General features: G+C 46.3%; 1 protein-coding gene across 1 annotated transcript in view; it reads right to left on the bottom strand.

Moving 5' to 3' along the window:
• The window catches only part of RASGEF1A (RasGEF domain family member 1A), an 85803-nt gene extending 83422 nt beyond the window's left edge, over window positions 1–2381 (bottom strand). Inside the window, exon 1 of the mRNA XM_047702038.1 lies at window positions 2288–2381. The gene's annotated coding sequence lies outside the window, so the exon portion shown is untranslated. The remainder of the gene's footprint in view (window positions 1–2287) is intronic.
• Window positions 2382–18548: the final 16167 nt, after the last annotated feature.

Raw genomic sequence — 18548 nt, 5'->3', positions numbered from 1 at the left:
AGGGAAGAGCGGTCCCAGCGGGGGGCCGCCCGGGGCTGTGGCTCTGCACCAGGAACAGCACCGCTAGCATCACCTGGACAGGCCCCTATCTGCCTCCCCAGCCCTCTCTGCCACCAGGGCCCTGGGACCTGCCCCCAGCCCACCCTGCTGGGGAGGCCCAGAGCCCCTCTTCCACGGTAGGCTGATACAGACGTGCGTATCCTACACCCCCACTTCTGAGGACTGTGGTTGGATGCCCTGACACCTGAGCCTCACTTGGCCTCATTGACAAATCTGGCTTCTATATGGCTTAAAAAGAGGGTTCTGTGGTTAAAAACCAGAAATCAACAAGAGCTATTCCAATACTGCCCAGGAGACAGGTGTACGCGGGGGCTCTAAGGCCATACCTGAGCATCCCCGCCCCCCACTAGTCTCCTCTGAAGGACCCAGGGGATGGACGAGTGGGTCTTTTCCTCCCCAGGTCAGCCTAAGGGAGCCCATTGCGCCAGGACACCCTCCCCACTTGGCCAGACCCACAAGCCCCCCGCCTCACTCAGGACAGCCCAGCGCAGATGCCAAACTCGGAGCACTGGTGTTTCTCCCCACCCTCCTCCTCTGCCTGCAGTTGCTAAGTTACACCAAAAAACCCTCTGCTCTGTGTGAACTGTTCCATTTCCACAATTTGCCAGGTGGAAGGGAGCCATCAGGCTGGCAGTTCAAGGATGCCTCCCAGAGAAAAACAAACTTGCTGGCTGGCTTTCAGGCCCCTGTGGCATACCTGGGGCCACCTGCTTTGGGTGCTCCCAAATCCAGGAGCCATGTGTGAGAGTACACAGCTGTGCTGGGAGGTTGTCAGCATGTGGGTCTCTACTGCTCATTCCCTTCTCAGGGTCAAGGTCTGTGGGTTCCACTGTCATGCTTTACCCAGCCATGACCACCCAGAGGGGTGCTGGTCACTATGACCCGTGTCCCTAACAACAAATAAAAGCTAGAGGGACACAGAACCCATGCACGCGTCCAGAGCCAAGGTTTTCCACTTGCTCCCACTCTGGATGCCCCCCTCCTATTCTGGGCTGGGGTCCTGAGGTTCAATGCAAAGTGTCCCCGGATGTCAGGGCGGAAATATCCCTAAAAGTCACCGAAACCATTTACAGATGGGGAAGCTGAGTCCCTGAGAGGCCCCCAGCCTGCCCACAGCTCGAAAGTCAAGACCTGTGGGCTCCTAACTCCCTAGCTCCCTGCTCATAACAGGAGCTGCTGCTTTGCACTCTAGGCCTCCTACTTGGGAGGTAAGGCCTGGACCCAGTCTAGGCTGCACTGGGCAAGACTGTGTCCAGAAGCAGGTGGAAGACCCCTGAGGGGCAGAGCAGAGCACTGCCTCTTTGAGGTTCCCCTGAATGCCAACCTATCTCCTGGGCTCCTAGAGCAGGTGGCCATCTGGGCCCTGCCCTGGCTCCAGAGGGTGGGAGAAGAACCATAGCAGTGGGGAGGGTAAACCAGATGGGGCTCACAGCTCCAAGCAGGGAACCAGGGTGCCCAGCCACCACCACATCTCAGCCCCCAGGTGGCTCCCAAGAGGCAGGCAGCCTCCCTGTAACTATCCACCAGCTCCTGCGCTCAGAAGCAGCTAGAGATGCAGGGGGCAAGGGCCTGCTGCCTGTCCTCCCCAGACAGCAGTAGCCCGCTCCCCCCTCACACGCGCGCAGCCCAGAACGAGCTGCACCTGCGAGACATGGGGCAAAGAGAGCACGGTCCTTGAAATGACCCTTGCCCACAATGCAGAGAGGGGCATCTCGCCCTGGCCGTCTCCCTTCAAATGCTGAGCTCACGCCCCACTTCTTCGCCACACAGCAAGGGCGTGAGATGCCACCGCGGGGCCCAGAATGCAGAGAAGCAAATGGAAACTTCCAACTGCGCAGCCCCGAGCTCCTCAGATTTCCCAGCCCCCTCCCCCATGCCAGGCCCGGGGCAGCGGACCTGCCAGCCGGTGCCCACGCCCGCCCGCCGAGGGCACTCCCGCCACGCCCAGGCAGAGATCGCCTGCTGCCCCGCGGGCGCTGGGGATCGGGGGTCCTGGCGCTGTCCAGCCCGGGGTGGAGTTCTCGGCAACTCCGCGGTGGGCTCCCGCACGCCCTCCTCCACGCGCGTCCCACGGCCAGTGCCGGGAGCGGATGCCCGGGCCCCGCGACGGTCACGCCGGGCGGGACCCAGGACCCGCGTATGCCCCGCCCGCGCTGGCGACCGGAGGGGACGGCCCTCGGGAGAGAGGGAGGGACCGAGGGACTGGGGATCGGCGCCCGCTGCCTACCTCGGTCCGGGCCGGCGTAGCTCCCGCGCAGCCCTCGCGCCGCAGTCGGGCCCCGAGCAGCGCGCGGCCCGCGCCGGCGGCGGCTCATGCTCGGCGCCCGGGCCCGCGGCACCTGCCCACCCGCGGCCGCCCCCGCGCTGCGCCAGCTGCGGGCAGAGCGGCTCCCTCCGCAGCCGGCGCCGGGGAGCGCGAGCGAGCGAGCGCGGAGCGAGCAGGGAGCGGGCACGGAGCGGGCACGGAACGGGCACGGAGCGGGCGGGCGCGAGAGCGCGGGGAGCGGGCGAGCGCGGGGCGAGGGTGCGGGGCGGGCGCAGGCAGAGGGAGGGCGCGGGGCGGGCGCGTGGAGACAGAAAGTGCAGGACGAAGGTGGAAGGAGAGGTAAAGCGCGTGGCCCGGGCGCAGGGCGCAGGACCGGACGGGGGTAGGAGGCATAGAGAGAGTGCAGGGAGAAAGCGAGCCAGCCTTCATTTAAAAAAGGATAATTCAGTAAACCACCCCAAAGGTGATGTGGCCACCTCATGTGAAAGAACCTTTGGGGATTCCCTAGAGCTGCCCAAATGTTGGCTTCTGAAACCACTCCCATGGGCAACTCCTGGTCCCTTCGATTATTCCCTTTAACCGTCACAACCATCCTATGGGTTGGTGCTGGTTTTGTTCCCATTGCACAGATGAGTAAAGTGATGGTAGGGAAATGAAATGACCCCGTAGGATCAGGCAGGCAAATCGAGATTTAAAAACCACCCTGAGTCCCCATTCAAAATGGGGATGATTCAAAAACCATCCATAGTCCCCATTTCTCCAAAACCATCATGAGGAGGATGTGGGTTCCAAGTCTTCTGGCTCCCAGTGAAGCTTCCTGTTCTCTGAGCAGGCATCCTTGTTCTCTGGTCACAAACTCAGGGGTCAGGAGTCACCCTTACAGACACAAACTCAAGTGAATGTGGAACAGGTCTAGGGCCAGGAAACTTACAGGATAAAGAGGTCTGGGTGGAAGAAAGGGGAAGTACTCCATTGACATCGCCCACCCCTGCCTTGGAGAGGCTGAGGACATTTCTTACTCATTCATTCAGTACCTATTTATTAAGTGCCTATTGTATGCTGGGTGCCATGCTGGGCACTGGGAAACAGGGGTGAATCCCCCTCTCTGGCTGAAGTTTGCATTCTTGCGGGAAGCAGGCAGTAAATGACAAGTACAAGAAAATATTTCATATGTCAGATGATGCAGACGTTTTGGAGAAAAGCACAGTGGAGAGAGGGTATAGGGAGTCCAGTTTGTGGAGTTATTTTATTTTGGCAGGTCAGGAAGCCTTTGCTGAAGAGGTGACATCTGAGCCAAGACCCTACTGAAGCAAGCCATGCTGAATCCGAAGAATGGACAATTGGGGCATAGGGTGCAAAGGCCCTGATGTGAGAATGTGTGTGGGGTGTGTGCAAATGATAATGAGGGGACAGAGTGGTGTGCAAATGAGTGATGTGTTTGGTAGAGAATGAGATTCCAGCAAGTACCCAAGTGACCAGATCAAGGAGAGCCTGGTTGACCATTGGCCCATGGTGGGTTTGACTCAATGCCAAGCTGGTAGAGGGTTTTGCAGAGTAATGTTATGGTCTGACTTTTTTTTTTTCCTTAAGATTTTATTTGTTTGACAGAGAGAGACACAAGTGAGAGAGGGAACACAAGCATGGGGAGTGGGAGAGGGAGAAGCAGGCTTCCTGCCTAGCAAGGAGCCCGATGCAGGTGGGATCCCAGGACCCCAGGATCATGACCTGAGCTGAAGGCAGATGCTTAATGACTGAGCTGCCCAGGCACCCCCACCCCCACCCCCATCTGACTTTTCTTGACAAAAACATTTTATTTTGAAAAATTTCAAACATTTACAAAAATGGAAGCTAAGAAGGTGGTAAGCCCAATGGCCCAGCATCAACAATTATCAAAATGTGGCCAATTTTGTTTCACCAGTACCCCCATCCACCACTGTATTTTTTTCAAGTGAGCATTTGTTATTAAGTGAACACTTATAACTTTTTAAAGCATAATATACATAAATGTATATTGTAAATTGTAAATTTACAAATTGTAAATTGTAATTGTAAATTGTAAATTTGTAAATTTGTGCTCAATTGATTTTCAGTGAGAATATTAATAACCATCTGTACCTTGATTTTCATTATGGGGGGAAGGTTTTAAATTAGATTCATTTTCTTTAATAGATCCAGGGCCTTGCAGATTATCTAATTCTTCTGATGTCACTTTTGATAAATTGTGTTTTTGGAATATCTTTAATTTGGCTAAATTTTCAGACTTACTAACAAGTTGTTCATAACATCCTCATATTAGCCCACAGATGTGTGCAGAATATGTAGTGATATCCCACATTTCATTCTGATATTAGGAATCTTTGTTTTCCCTTTCTTTTCTTGATCAGTCCTGCTAGGGTTTTGTCAATTTTACCATATTTTTCAAAGAAAACTTTTGCCTTTGTTGAGTTTTCTCTTTTGTGCCTTCTATTTCATTTGATGTCTACCGTTTTGTTTTATTATGTCTGTATTTCTGCTTTGGGGAAGATATTTACTGTTTTGTTTTGTTTTTCAGTTTCTTAAGTTGGAAGCTAGGCTCATTGGTTTTCAGCCTTCTTTTCTTTTTTTTAAAGATTTTATTTATTTATTTGACAGACAGAAATCACAAGTAGGCAGAGAAGCAGGCAGGGGGAGCAGGAGAAGCAGGCTCCCTGCTGAGCAGAGAGCCTGATGCAGGGCTCAATCCCAGGACCCTGAGATTGTGACCTGAGCCAAAGGCAGAGGCTTTAACCCACTGAGCCACCTAGGCACCCCTCAGCCTTCTTTTCTACTATATACATTTAAAGCTATACATTCCAAGCACTGCTGTACTGTCTCTCACAAGTCTTAAGTTTTTTATTATAAGTTAGCTCAAGATATTTTTTAATATATTTGAGAGAGAAAGAGTGAGAGAGCACAAACAGGGGGAGGGACAGAGGGAGAAGCAGACCTTTCATTGAGCCTGGAGCCCCATGCCGGGCTTAATCCCAGGACCCTGAGATCATGCCCTGAGCCAAAGGCAGTTGCTTAACCAACTGACCCACCCAGGAGCCCCTTAGTTTCCTTTTGGATCCATAAATTATTTGGAAGGGTATTAGTTAGTTTCCAAATACTAGGAGGTTTTCTAGGTATCTTCCTATTACTGAGTCCAGTTCAGTTACACAATAGGCAGAGGATGAACTCTGAATGATTTCAATTCTCTGAAATCTACTCATACATTTATGGCCCAGAATATGTTCTATTTTGGTAAATGTCCCATATGCCCTTGAAAAGAATGGATATTCTGCATAAATCAGTTAGGTCAGGTTGGTTAATCAGGTCCAAATCCATATTGCTACTAAATGTAATTCATATTCTTTTAGTTCTTGAGACAAACTGGAAACAACCCAGAAGACCTTCAGTGAGTGAATGAGTAAACAAATCGTAGCAGAGCCATACAATGGAATACCACTCAGCAACATGAAAGAAGTGAAAGAAAACAGACTCAAAACAATTCAAACTATGATTCCATTTATATGACTTCTTGAAAAGGCAAAATTGTACAGGTAGAGAACAGATTGGCGGTCCCTAAGGGTTGGTGGGATGGAAGAGTAGGAAGACTACAGCATAGGGAAATTTTGAGGGACCATGAAAGTGTATCTGTGTCTTCATTTGTGGTGGTGGTCCCATGACTATGCATTTGCCAAGACCCAAAATAACTGTACACCTAATAGAGTGAATTTTACTGTCTGTAAATTAGAAAGTAATTTTAATCTCCAGTATAATTAGAAGCTTCTTGTGGCTACCCTGTCATCTCTTTTTTTGTTCAGATGTTGTCCACAAGTTTTCAGTTTTCCCCTCCTTTTCGCTGTATCTATTATTATGGAGGGAATCAGGATGACTTATTGCTGCCAGTGAATATAGCACTGCCACTGCACAGAATGAAGAAGTCTGTAGGGTGCACAGGGGAATTGGAGGGAGCAGTTAAAGGCTGTTCTGATAGTCAGATGATGAATGATGGTTGCTTAGAACAGGGTAGTCATGCTCATGAAGATAAGAAGTGTTTGCAACTTGACATGTGCTGCAGATAAACCAAAAGTAATTGGGTCAGAGAAAAAGAGAAAAGCCAGCAGTCCTTTGGCCCCAGGCAGTCTTGCTGTCCACGCTCTGGAGCACATCCCAAGGAGCACCTACATAGTTGGACACTGGTAGTTCTTTGAGTGTTGTTTTATTTAGGCTGGCTTTGGGGTAGAGGGATTTCTGCAGGTTATGGGAACTAAAACACATACACCCCATGACAATTCAGCCACCCACTGTTCCTGCTGCACCCAGACATTTTGTTGCCTCAAATGTGTTCTCCTTCAAGACTTCTCATCACAAGGATTGCACTGGCTTATACCTTTTTACTTCCATGGAGCCCAGTTCAATGACTAGGTCTTCTAGACCTCTGATTCTCCATCCAAACCAGTTCTTCCCAGGATTTCAGTTTTCTCCCTCCTGACTTCACTTGCCTTCCTTTTTAGCTTTGTTTCCATAGAACGGGTTTTCAATTGTTCCCTTGGCAATACACTGGATTTTCTTGCTTCTTTTACCTTTTATCTCCCACCTGGCAAAACTCCAGTGACAGATAAATCCAACTCTGCCTTCTCCAGATGTCCCCTCAGGTATCTAAATGCTGCTAGAGGCAATCACACAGCCCTGCTATCACTCTAAATTCACTATAAATTCGTCAATGGAACTGAGAACTCAACAGTACTCTGTCACCCTCCTATAGTTCTTTCTTTCCTTTTCTTTTAAAGACTTATTTATTTATTAGAGAGAGAGAGAGCATGAGTGAGAAGAGGGTCAGGGGGAGAGGGAAAGAGAGAATCTTCAAGCAGACTCCCCACTGAGTGCAGAGCCCAATGAGAGGCTCAATCCCGGGACCCTGAGATCATGACCTGAGCCAAAATCAAAGTCAGATGCTTAACCAAATGAACCACCCAGGCACCCCTCTTTCCTTTTCTTAAATTGTAAAAAATATATGATACATACAGAAGAATGGATAAAATGTGTATGTAGTTTCAGGAATAATCACAATGAGAATATGAATGGAACCAGGACTTAGGTTGAGAAATAGGGCACTGCCAGTATATGAAAAGCCCCCTTGTGTCTTTTCCCAATTGCTTGCCCTCATACCCCCTTTCCCTACCACCTCCCTCCGAGAGGTAACTATTATCTGATACTTATTTCCCTGCCTCTGTTTAAACTTTTATCATTGGATCTGTATGGCTATTCTTGAGCTTTTGTGAATAGAATCATACTCTATTTTTTACAGTCACTTACTTGTATCATCAATATTATGTTTGTGAGATTTACCACATTGATGAATAGTTTATTCATGTTGGCTATTATTTGGTATTCTGTTATATTTATTTGGTCTGCTATTAGTTGACATTTGGGGAGCTAATGTATTTTTGCTATTATTCATTTATTCACTAAACAAATATTTCTTGAGCACCTACTACCTGCCAGGCACTACTTTCACCATTAGGTCAGAATAGTGATCAAAAACAGGTAAAACCCCCTACCACATGGGAATTCTAGGGGCAGACAACTACAATAAACATTTTTTAAAATAAATTATATTGTATGTTAAGAGATGAGAAGTGCTAAGAACAAAAAGCAAGGGAAAGAGATAAAAGGGTTAGAGATTACAATTCTATGATATTCCCCACTAAGCTGACATCTAAGCCAGGAATTGAAGGGGTTGAAAATGGTGCCATGTGGCCATCTGGGGCTAGGTTTTCCAACAGAAGGAGGAACCAGTGTAGCAGTCTTGAAGCAGGACTAATACAGAAGGATCTGTGCAATGTACCTGTGGTACTAACTACCCCAAGTTAGACCAAACTTCACAGGGTAAGGACACAGTCCCCACGAGACTACAATAACTTAAGACACAAGCTGCAAGCTTAGGGGTCCCAAGGCCACCTAAGCTTGTGACTAACTGGCTACAAATTTAGAGGTTCCCATTACCTCTCAAGTTTGATAATTCACTAGAAGAACTCACAGAATTCACCTCAGCACTGTTCTCATGATTAAAGTCCTACCATAGCAAAAAGGATTCAGATAAGGACCAGCCAAAAAAGGAGTCTCATAGGGCAAGATCTGGGAGAGTCCAAACACAAAGTTTCCATGTCCACTCCCAACAGAATCAGAATGTGTCACCCTACCACCACAGAGTACTATTAATCAGGGAAGTTCACCTGAGCTTCTGTGTTCAGAGTTCTATTTCTGTGTCCAGCACTTTATTACATAGTCAGGATTAAATTACTCATTGCCCACGTGGTTCAATCTCCAACCTGCTCCCCTCCCCAGAAGTTGGACTGATGTCATGTGACTCAAGGTCCCAATCCTCTAATCACATGATTGGTCTTTCTATTATGACTAGCCCCTATCATGAGTCACCTTGTTAGCTTAAACTCAGGTGTGGTCTGAGGGCCCACCATGAATAACAAAAATACTATCACTTGGGAAATTCTAAGGATTTAGTTTTCCGGTACCATGAAGGCTCACAAACTCTGCAGCCAAATCCAGCTTCATACAAAGACTGGAAATCCCACACTCTGCCTGAGGGTCCCTGGCAGCTGGCCACCTGGAAGGGCGATGTTGGTCAGCACCAAGAACAGAGCAAGGGTTTAACAGCATTCCTGGCCCTCTGGCCGTTAGGAAGAAGGACCTCCTTTCAGACACTGTGTGTGAGCACGCTCCCATAAGCATCAGTCACATAGCCACTACCAAGGGCTTGGCATCCATCATGGGATCTGGGTAGGGATGTGCCCAAGTGCCCAACAAATGCCACAGACAGCTGATATGCCCCTTCTTGTGTAATCTAGCTGCACCTCTAAAGTATGAGGCACCAAGTTACTTAGGGACTGGGAGGCCAAATATTAAGTATAAATGGATGCCATGAGAGCACTGGATGCTGGACAAACACCCTGGAGAGAAATATGTGATGTGTCCCCCAAAATGTCACATTCTGCCTGACCAACACAATCTGATCTCATGGCTCTGCCTCTTGGCCAAAACATGCTTTTTTCTGTTTTGAGTGCTTACACTGCGAAGTTTTGCTTTCCACTAGCTCTTGAATTGGAAAAGAAAGTGCTTTTATGGGTCCACCTTTATATGGAGAAATCCTGAGAGTAGCAGGAGCCACTGTAAGAAGGAGAGAGTCACATTGGGATGACACTACAGGTTCCAACAAAGCTTCTGGGTTGGGCATTAGCTCCATTTGAATTGAAACTCCCTGTTCCCAGTACTGAGTGACGCAACACTGTTCCTTCTCTGCTCCTGGGGGATTACCGTCTACTGATCACTTCCTATATCCCATATACACTAATCTCACTTCTCTTCTGATTGTCATAGCAATCCCATGGGATAGGCACTACTGCTGCTCCCATTTTATAGACAAGAACCTGAGACTCAGAGATACTAAGTCACAGCCAGTAAGTGGTGAATCCAGGACTGTAACCTAGATCTGCCTCACACCAATGTCCCTGTTCTGTACTACATGGCTCCAAGGGCAGAGGATTCCTGGGGCAATGATTCTAGAGTAAAGGATACCCCACAGCTGGGTTCCATAGCCTTCCTCCTCTGGATAGTTAAAGCCATTTAGACTTGGGGTCAGACAACAAATGGCATTGCTTGGTGCTGGGCTTATAAGGTCTTCTGAAGCCAAGAGTCTGGCAGGAAGACCAACATTAATGCACAAATAATCATGCACTGTCAACCTCCCAGACTCTGTTATGCACCTGTTCAATGAGACAATCATGTCTTTCTCACAGGACTGCCTAAGGGAGGAATTCCACTAAAAGGTGTCTGGCCCAACATACATGCTCAATAAATATGACCTCCTTTCTGGCTGCATACTGAGAACCTGTGAATTGAGCCTATTCCTTCTGGGCACTGAGTCACTAGCAGCAGGTCTCCAGCTGGGGCCCGTGAAGACGGAGCAGTCCCTGCGTGGTGGTATCATAGGGGATCTGCTATCCTGGAGGCAGAGTGGATGGGACCTTCCCAACAGCCACTCTCTGGTCACTGCCTTTCCCTCATTCCCATGCTGCTGAAGGTCAGTTTGTGAGCCTTCCTGGCCATATAATTCTCTTCTGTGGAAGCCAAAAGCAATTGTAGGACCACTCAGAGCATGAGAGTTTGAAGGGAAGGGATGTTTTCCCAAACTGAGGCGCAAAGGACACTAGGAATGCCTGCACTAAACGCAGAGAGGGCTTCAGCCCCAGAGGGCTTTGACGTGCCCATAGCTAGTTCTTATCCTAGATCTGCCACTTACTGGCTATTTGAACTTGGGCAAGTCTCTTGTACCCTGCAAGCAAGAGATACTCCATATCAGCAAAATGGAGTAAAACTGAGGCCCCTTTTCAGATAAAGCAGAAGGTAACATATGGAAGACACCAGGAAAGTGCCCAGCACATGGCAGTGAGCAGAGGTTGACAATACATACACACACCTCCCAAAGCATGCTTAACTAGACCAGCAGGGCAAGCTCTCCAAGACTAAAGACTGGTTTTGAATAATGGAAATGTTCATTTGAGAGTGATAATGCCTAGAGGCTGATAACATTTTTAGAGAGTATATTTAGTGCCCTGTCTCCCACACAGTACACTGGGCCTCCCTGAAAAAAAAGGTATGCGTGGTCTTGAAGAGGAAGGACATGGAGCCCCGTGGGCCACATTGCCTGCTTCTCTTATCTCTCAGGCTCCTGACCCAGCATAGGTCAGACCACCCATGGTGTGTGGATGCCCCCTTCCTATCTCCCCTTCCTCACTCCTTTCTCCCTTAGAAAGGGGAGAGCCCTACACAGAGAGAGTTATGTTCCCATCAACTGAACACTCCTGTCTTTCTGGAGGTTGATGTGTTTGTCAAAATTCAACTCTGTCTCTCCTCACAAATTAAATGACTCTTCTCATTTGCATAAAATATCTTAATGTAGATAAAAAGTTCCTATGTGGATGCTAGTTTTAGCAGTATTTGTTTTTTTTGTTTTTTGTTTTTTGTTTTTTTTTGTTTTTTTTTTGACAGAGAGAGATCACAAGTAGGCAGAGAGGCAGGCAGAGAGAGAGGAAGGGAAGCAGGCTCCCTGCTGAGCAGCGAGCCCGATGCGGGACTCGATCCCAGGACCCTGGGATCACGACCTGAGCCGAAGGCAGCGGCCCAACCCACCGAGCCACCCAGGCACCCAGCAGTATTTGTTTTTAATCTAAACAGATCATAACTGACTAGAAAGTTTTCTCCATCCTTCTGATTTATCTGCTTTTAAATATCAGCTTTAAGAAAGCAGGCAATGGGCTCTGGGTTGGGAGGGTCCATAAGCTAAAGGCTTCCTAGAGGAGAGGGAAGGAGTGTGTGAAAGAGGAAACGAGATTGTTTTCAGAGGGTCAGGGCTAGATGACCCTGCTCCTCCCTTGATGCATGGTGCCATGACCTCAGCATATGCTCATTAAATAAGTGAATGAGTGAATGAATGCATAGAAAAAACAGGCACAGAAGTGAGAAACACAAGGGAAGATTCATGTTCACTTAGCTGGGTGTAGCTGTAAGCTACACTCACATACTATGGGGGAAATAGGCAGCCATTTTACAAAGGAGGAAACTAAGCCCCGAGAAGTTGGGAAACTTGCTCCAAGCTAATGGCAGGGATTAGGCAGAATCCAGATCACTCAGCTGCAGGCCCATCCCATTCATTGTGAGCCCCCTGACCTGCTCTGAGTTGTCCATAGCTAGAGCCCCAATCATTCTTCCAGGTTGGACCAGCGGTGCTTCCTCTGGTGACCCCAGGATTGGAACCACAGCTTCCTCTAGGGGGTATGGCCCATAAACCGCTGCCCAGGGAATGAGGGAAGGGAGAGTAGGTGTTCTGGGCAGGTGCCCTGGGCCTTACCACAGGACAGCGGTGACTGTGCTGTGTGAGCTCACTGCAGAGGGTCTCTGGTCCTGATTTTCACACTAGTGTTGCCCCTGACCGTGACCCAGCCCCGCTTAATCCAGAGCAGTGGAGCAGCATCTTCCTTACCTCCCATGCGCTGGGGCCAAACCCTCACAAGGGGCTGGCATGGTGGAGAGAGTGCCGTTGAACCCCCGCTGCTCCTCTGCCCGCAGCATAGCCAATGGCTAGTGAAACAACACAGAAAACCAAAAATGAGGCTGGGAGAAGACAGAGGGAGACAGACAGATGAAGGAAGAGAAAATTCCTTGAGAAAAAGTGGAAAAGGAACAGGAAAAGGTAAAGAAGAAGTAGAGATAACTATGGAAAAAGAAAGACAGGAGCACCTGGGTGGCTCAGTCAGTTAAGCGTCTGCCTTCAGCTCAGGTTATGATCCCAGGGTCTTTGCTCAGTGGGGAGCCTGCTTCTCCCTCTCCCTCTGCCTGCCCCTCCCCCTGCTTGTGCACTCGCGTGCCCTCTCTCTCTCTCTCTCTCTCTCTCTCTAGCAAATAAATAAAATCTTTAAAAGATAACGAAAGAGAAAAACTGAAGAATGAAACTGTGTGGGTGCACTTACGTGTGCACATCCATGCTGGGGTGTGTGCAGTGCATATGCACATCTCTGTGGGTGCACATACAAGAAGCAGGGGTAGGAAGCATACATGTGAGTGCTGTGTGTGTGAGCACGCTCCCATGAGCATCAGTCACATAGCCACTACCAAGGGCTTGGCATCCATCATGGGAGGTACCTCCAGCAAAGGCAGTAAAGCTTGGAATTTCTGGAATTCTCCAGGCGTTACAGCCAGGTTGGGAATCTTTCTGTCCTCTACATTCCCACAGAGTGTGCTCAGGGTCTCAGGGCTACAGACAGGCTGGCATGGGATAGGCACTTTCCTCACTTGTCTATCCCATGCTGGCCTGTGAGGAATAGCCCTTACAGGCCTGAGGTGATGAGGGCAGTCTCAGACACTGAATGCAGCTCAGTGCATAGGTGCTGTCCAAAATGTTCTGTGTTCATTTCCATGTTGACCTTTTAAGAGAGAAATAGTGTGTCTACGGTACAGATGAGAGGATGAAACCAAAGAGGTCAGTTTTCCAGTCACTTGTGGCCATAAATTTATATGATAACGAGATATTTTTTTAAGGAAACCATATCAGGAGAAGACTACTCTAAAAGGTGGGTGGTGTTGGAGGCTCTGAGAGGAAGGAGTCACAAGAGCAGAAGGGCCTGGACTACTGAGGGGTGAGGGGTGAGGATTCTGGGGGCATTGGGACATTAGGCCCTCTATCCTCCTCCTTCACTTGCCCCAAGACAGAGACAGTAGGTGTAGGCACTTGGGCCTCAGAGGCCTGACAGCCTGGGGCAACTCCCAAGAAGACAAGTAGCCCCTTTCCAGAAATTTCCACCACTGGGTTCACAAATAAGTGCTGGGCTTACACATGTTCCTTGGGCAGGAGCAGGAATGTTCTTATGTGGGTAAACAGGAAATCACAAAGGCAAAAGTAACACAATCATGAGTCCTTGAAATATAACACACAACCAAGGAAAATAAACACAAAAGAGGAAGTCAATGCATCCATCCAATGGAAACCAACATTTAAGGACCTAGAGTTAATTAAGAAAACATAATATTTTTTTAAGATTTCATTTATTTATTTGACAGAGAGAGGGGGATCACAAGGAGGCAGAAAGGCAGGCAGAGAGAGAGGGAGAAGTAGGCTCCCCGCTGAGCAGAGAGCCCATGTGGGGCTCGATCCCAGGACCCTGAGATCATGACCTGAGCCGAAGGCAGAGGCTTAACCCACTGAGCTACCCAGGTGCCCCAAGAAAACATACTATTCTTTAGAATAAGTATAATTAGGGGGCGCCTGGGTGGCTCAGTGGGTTAAGCCTCCGCCTTCGGCTCAGGTCATGATCCCAGAGTCCTGGGATCGAGCCCCACATCGGGCTCTCTGCTCAGCGGGGATCCTGCTTCCCCCTCTCTCTCTGCCTGCCTCTCTGCCTGCTTGTGATCTCTGGCTGTCAAATAAATAAATAAATAAAAATCTTCAAAAAAAAAAAGAAGAAGAAGTATAATTAGTGTCCCCAGAGAGATGTGAGTGAATAAAAAGCCAGAAAAATATTCAATTACAAATCTTGAAGGCATCCAGATTGGAGAGTAAGAAGTAAAACTATCCCTGTTTGGAGATAACATAATCTAGAATGTAGAAAATCCTAAACAACACAGACATACACACACACACACACACACACACATACACATACCACAAATTATTAGAGCTGATAACCGAGTTCAGCAAGGTTGCAGGTTACAAGACCAGTCTACAAAAATCAGTTGTATTTTTATACACCACATAAGAACTATCTGAAAATAAGTCTGTATTAGTTTGCTAGAGCTGCCATAACAACATTCTACAAACTGGGTGGCTTAAACAGAAATTTCTTGTCTTACAGTTCTGGAAGCTAGAGTCCAAAATTAAAGCTATTGGCAGGAATGGTTTCTTCTGAAGGCTATGAGGGAAGAATCTGTTCCAGCCCTCTCTCCTAGCTTTTGGTAGTTCCTTGGCTTGTGGCAGCATAACTTTGGTCTTTGGTGTTCTCACTATATGCATATCTGCATACCAATTTCTACTTCTTATAAAGACACCAGTCATATTGAATTAGGGCCCACTCTAATATTCTCATTTTAACTTGATTACCTCCATAGAGACTAACTCCAAATCAGGTCACACTCTAGGATACTGAAGGTCAGGACTTCACCATGTGGATTTTGGGGAGATACAGTTTAACCCATAACAAATTCCACTTATAATAGTATCAAAAATAATAAAATATTTATAAATAAATTTAACAGAAGAAGTGTAAGACTTGTACACTGAAAACTGTAAACATAATTGGAAGAAATTTTAAAAAACTTAAATAAATGGAAATATATTCTGTGTTTATGATTGGAAGACTAAATATTGTTAAGATGGCAATACTTCCCACAGTGATCTACAGATTAAAGCAATCTCTACCAAAACCCCAGATGAATTCTCTTTGAAGAAACTGACAAACTGATCCTAAAATTTATACGAAAATTCAAGGAGCCCAAAATAACTAAAACAATCTTGGGGGGGGGGTGAAATTGGAGGACTTACACTTCCTAATTTCAAAACTTACTACAAAGCTACAGTAATCAAGATTGTGTGGTATTAGTATAAAGATAGATACATAGATCAATGGAATAGAATTGAAGGGTGCCTGGCTTGCTCAGTTGGCTAAGCATTTGCCTTTGGCTCAGGTCATTATCTGCAGGTTCTGGGATAGAATCCCACATCGGGCTCTCAGCTCAGCCGGTAGTCTTCTTCTGCCTCTCCCCCTGTGTGTGCTCTGTCTGTCTCTGTCTCTCAAATGAATGAATTTTAAAAATCTTTTAAAAAATAGAATTCAAAGTCTGAAAATAAACCCTCATATTTATGAGCAATTGATTTTGGAAAGGTTGCCAAGAAATTCAATGGATTTATTCAAAGAATTCAATAATTCAATTCAAAGAATAAATTCAAAGAATGGACTTTTCATGAATGGATAAAGAAGATGTGAGATAGGGGCGCCTGGGTGGCTCAGTGGGTTAAGCCACTGCCTTCGGCTCAGATCATGATCCCAGGTCCTGGTTTGAGCCCCGCATCGGGCTTTCTGCTCAGCAGGGAGCCTGCTTCCTCCTCTCTCTCTGCCTGCCTCTCTGCCTACTTGTGATTTCTCTCTGTCAAATAAATAAATAAAATCTTTAAAAAAAAAAGAAGATGTGAGATAGACAGACAGATAGATAGATAGAGAGATACACAAACAATGGAATACTATGCAGCCATCAAAAATGAAGTCTTGCCATTTGCAACAACATGGATGGAACTAGAGTGTATTACGCTGAGTGAAATAAGTCAATCAGAGAAAGACAATTATCATATGATCTCTCTGATATGAGGAATTTGAGAGGCAAAGCAGGGGGTCATGGGGGGGTTAGGGAGAGGAAAAAATGAAATAAGATGGAGCCAGGGAGGGAGACAAACCATAAGAGACTCTTTTTTTTTTTTAAGATTTTATTTATTTATTTGACAGAGAGAGAAAGCAATCACAAGTAGACAGAGACACAGGCAGAGAGGGGGAAGCAGGCTCCCTGCCAAGCAGAGAGCCCAATGCGGGACTCGATCCCAGGACCCTGAGATCTTGACCTGAGCTGAAGGCAGAGGCTTAACCCACTGAGCCACCCAGGTGCCCCATAAGAGACTCTCAATCTCAGGAAACAAACTGAGGATTGCTGGGGGTGAGGGGGTGGGGAGGGGGTAGGGTGGCTGGGTTATGGACATTGGGGAGGGGATGTGTATGGTGAGTGCTGTGAATTGTGTAAGCGTGATGATTCACAGACCTCTACCCCTGAGGCAAATAATACATGTTAATGAAAAAAAAGAATAGGGGTGCCTGGGTGGCTCGGTGGGTTAGGCCTCTGCCTTAAGCTCAGGTCATGACCCAAGGGTCCTGGAATCGAGCCCCACATCGGGCTCTCTGCTCAGTGGGGAGTGTGCTTCCTTCCAATCTCTCTCTCTGCCTGCCTCTCTGCCTACTTGTGATCTCTATCTGTCAAATAAATAAATAAAATCTTTAAAAAAAAAAAAGAATAGACTTTTCAACAAATGGTTCTGAAACAACTGAACATTCACATGCAAGAGAATAGATTTGGACCCCTACCTCAAACCATATATAAAAATTAACTGAAAACAGGGGTGCCTTGGTGGCTCAGTGGGTTAAGCCTCTGCCTTCGTCTCAGGTCATGATCTCAGAGTCCTGGGATTGGGCCCTGCATCAGGCTCTCTGCTTAGTGGGGAGCCTGCTTCCCCCCTCTCTCTGCCTGCCTCTCTACCTACTTGTGATCTCTCTCTCTCTCTCTGTCAAATAAATAAATTTTAAAAAATTAGCTAAAAACATATTTAAAACTTAAATATAAGAGCTGAAACTATAAAGCTTTTAGAAGAAAACAGGTGTGTAAATCATTCTGACTTTGGGTTAAACAATGGTTTCTTAGATATGAGACCTAAAACACAAGCAACCAAAGATAAAATAGATAAGTTAGACTTTATCAAAATTTAAAACTATATTTTAAAAGACATGATTAAGAAAATTAAAAGGCAAGCCACACTGGGAAGATGAAAGAAGATACAAGAAATTAAATAAATAATATACAAATATAATATAAACAACAACATAAATATTTTAAATATAGATTTTATTTATAGAGAAGTGTTCATTTAAAGAATATTTTTGTCTTCAGACATACAGCACTTATATATAAACTTTAATACCTATAAAATTGAGGAAGAAAGAATTATGAAAAGATTTATTCTAGCAAAGTAGATACAGAGGAAGAATAACAATACAGGAAGTTATGATGAGGGGCACCTGGGTGGCTCAGTGGGTTAAAGCCTCTGCTTTCGGCTCCAGTCATGATCCCAGGGTCCTGGGATCGAGTCCCACGTCAGACTCTCTGCTCGGCGGGGAGCCTGCTTCCTCCTCTCTCTCTCTGCCTGCCTCTCTGCCTGCTTGTGATCTCTCTCTCTGTCAAATAAATAAATAAATTCTTTAAAAAAAAAAAGAAAGAAAGAAACTTAAAGATTTATATACTGAAAACCACAAAATGTTGTTGAAAGAAATTAAAGAAGACACAAATAAATGAGAAGACATCCCATGTTCATTGACTGGAAGACTTAATATTATTAAGATGACAATACTGTTTAAAATGATCTACAGAATCAGTGCAATCCCTATCAAAATCCCAATGGTGTTTCTTACAGAAACTTTTAAAATCCATCCTAAAATTTGTGTGGACTATCAAGGGACCTCAAATTGACAAAACATCTTGAAAAAAGAACAAAGCTTGAGGTCTCCATTTCTGATTTCAAAATTTACTACAAATCAACAGTAATGAAAACAGTATGGTGTTGGCATAAAGATAGACATATAGTCCAAGGAAATAGAATACAGAGCCCAGAAATACATCCTTCTATATATGATCAAATGATTTTTGACAAAGATACCAAGACCATTCAATGGGAAAGGACAGTCTTTTCAACAAACAGTGCTGGAAAAACTGGATATCCACATGCAAAAGAACCAAGTTGTACCCTTACCTAACATCATATATAAACATTAACTCAAAATGGATCAAAGACCTAAAAATAAGAGCTAAAACTATAAAACTCTTAGAAGAAAACATAGATGAG

The sequence above is a fragment of the Lutra lutra genome, chromosome 14 (genome assembly GCF_902655055.1).
Source record: "Lutra lutra chromosome 14, mLutLut1.2, whole genome shotgun sequence".
Taxonomy (NCBI): Eukaryota; Metazoa; Chordata; class Mammalia; order Carnivora; family Mustelidae; genus Lutra; species Lutra lutra.
Note: the sequence above shows the minus strand (reverse complement) of the source record. Positions and strands in the feature narration are given on the sequence as shown.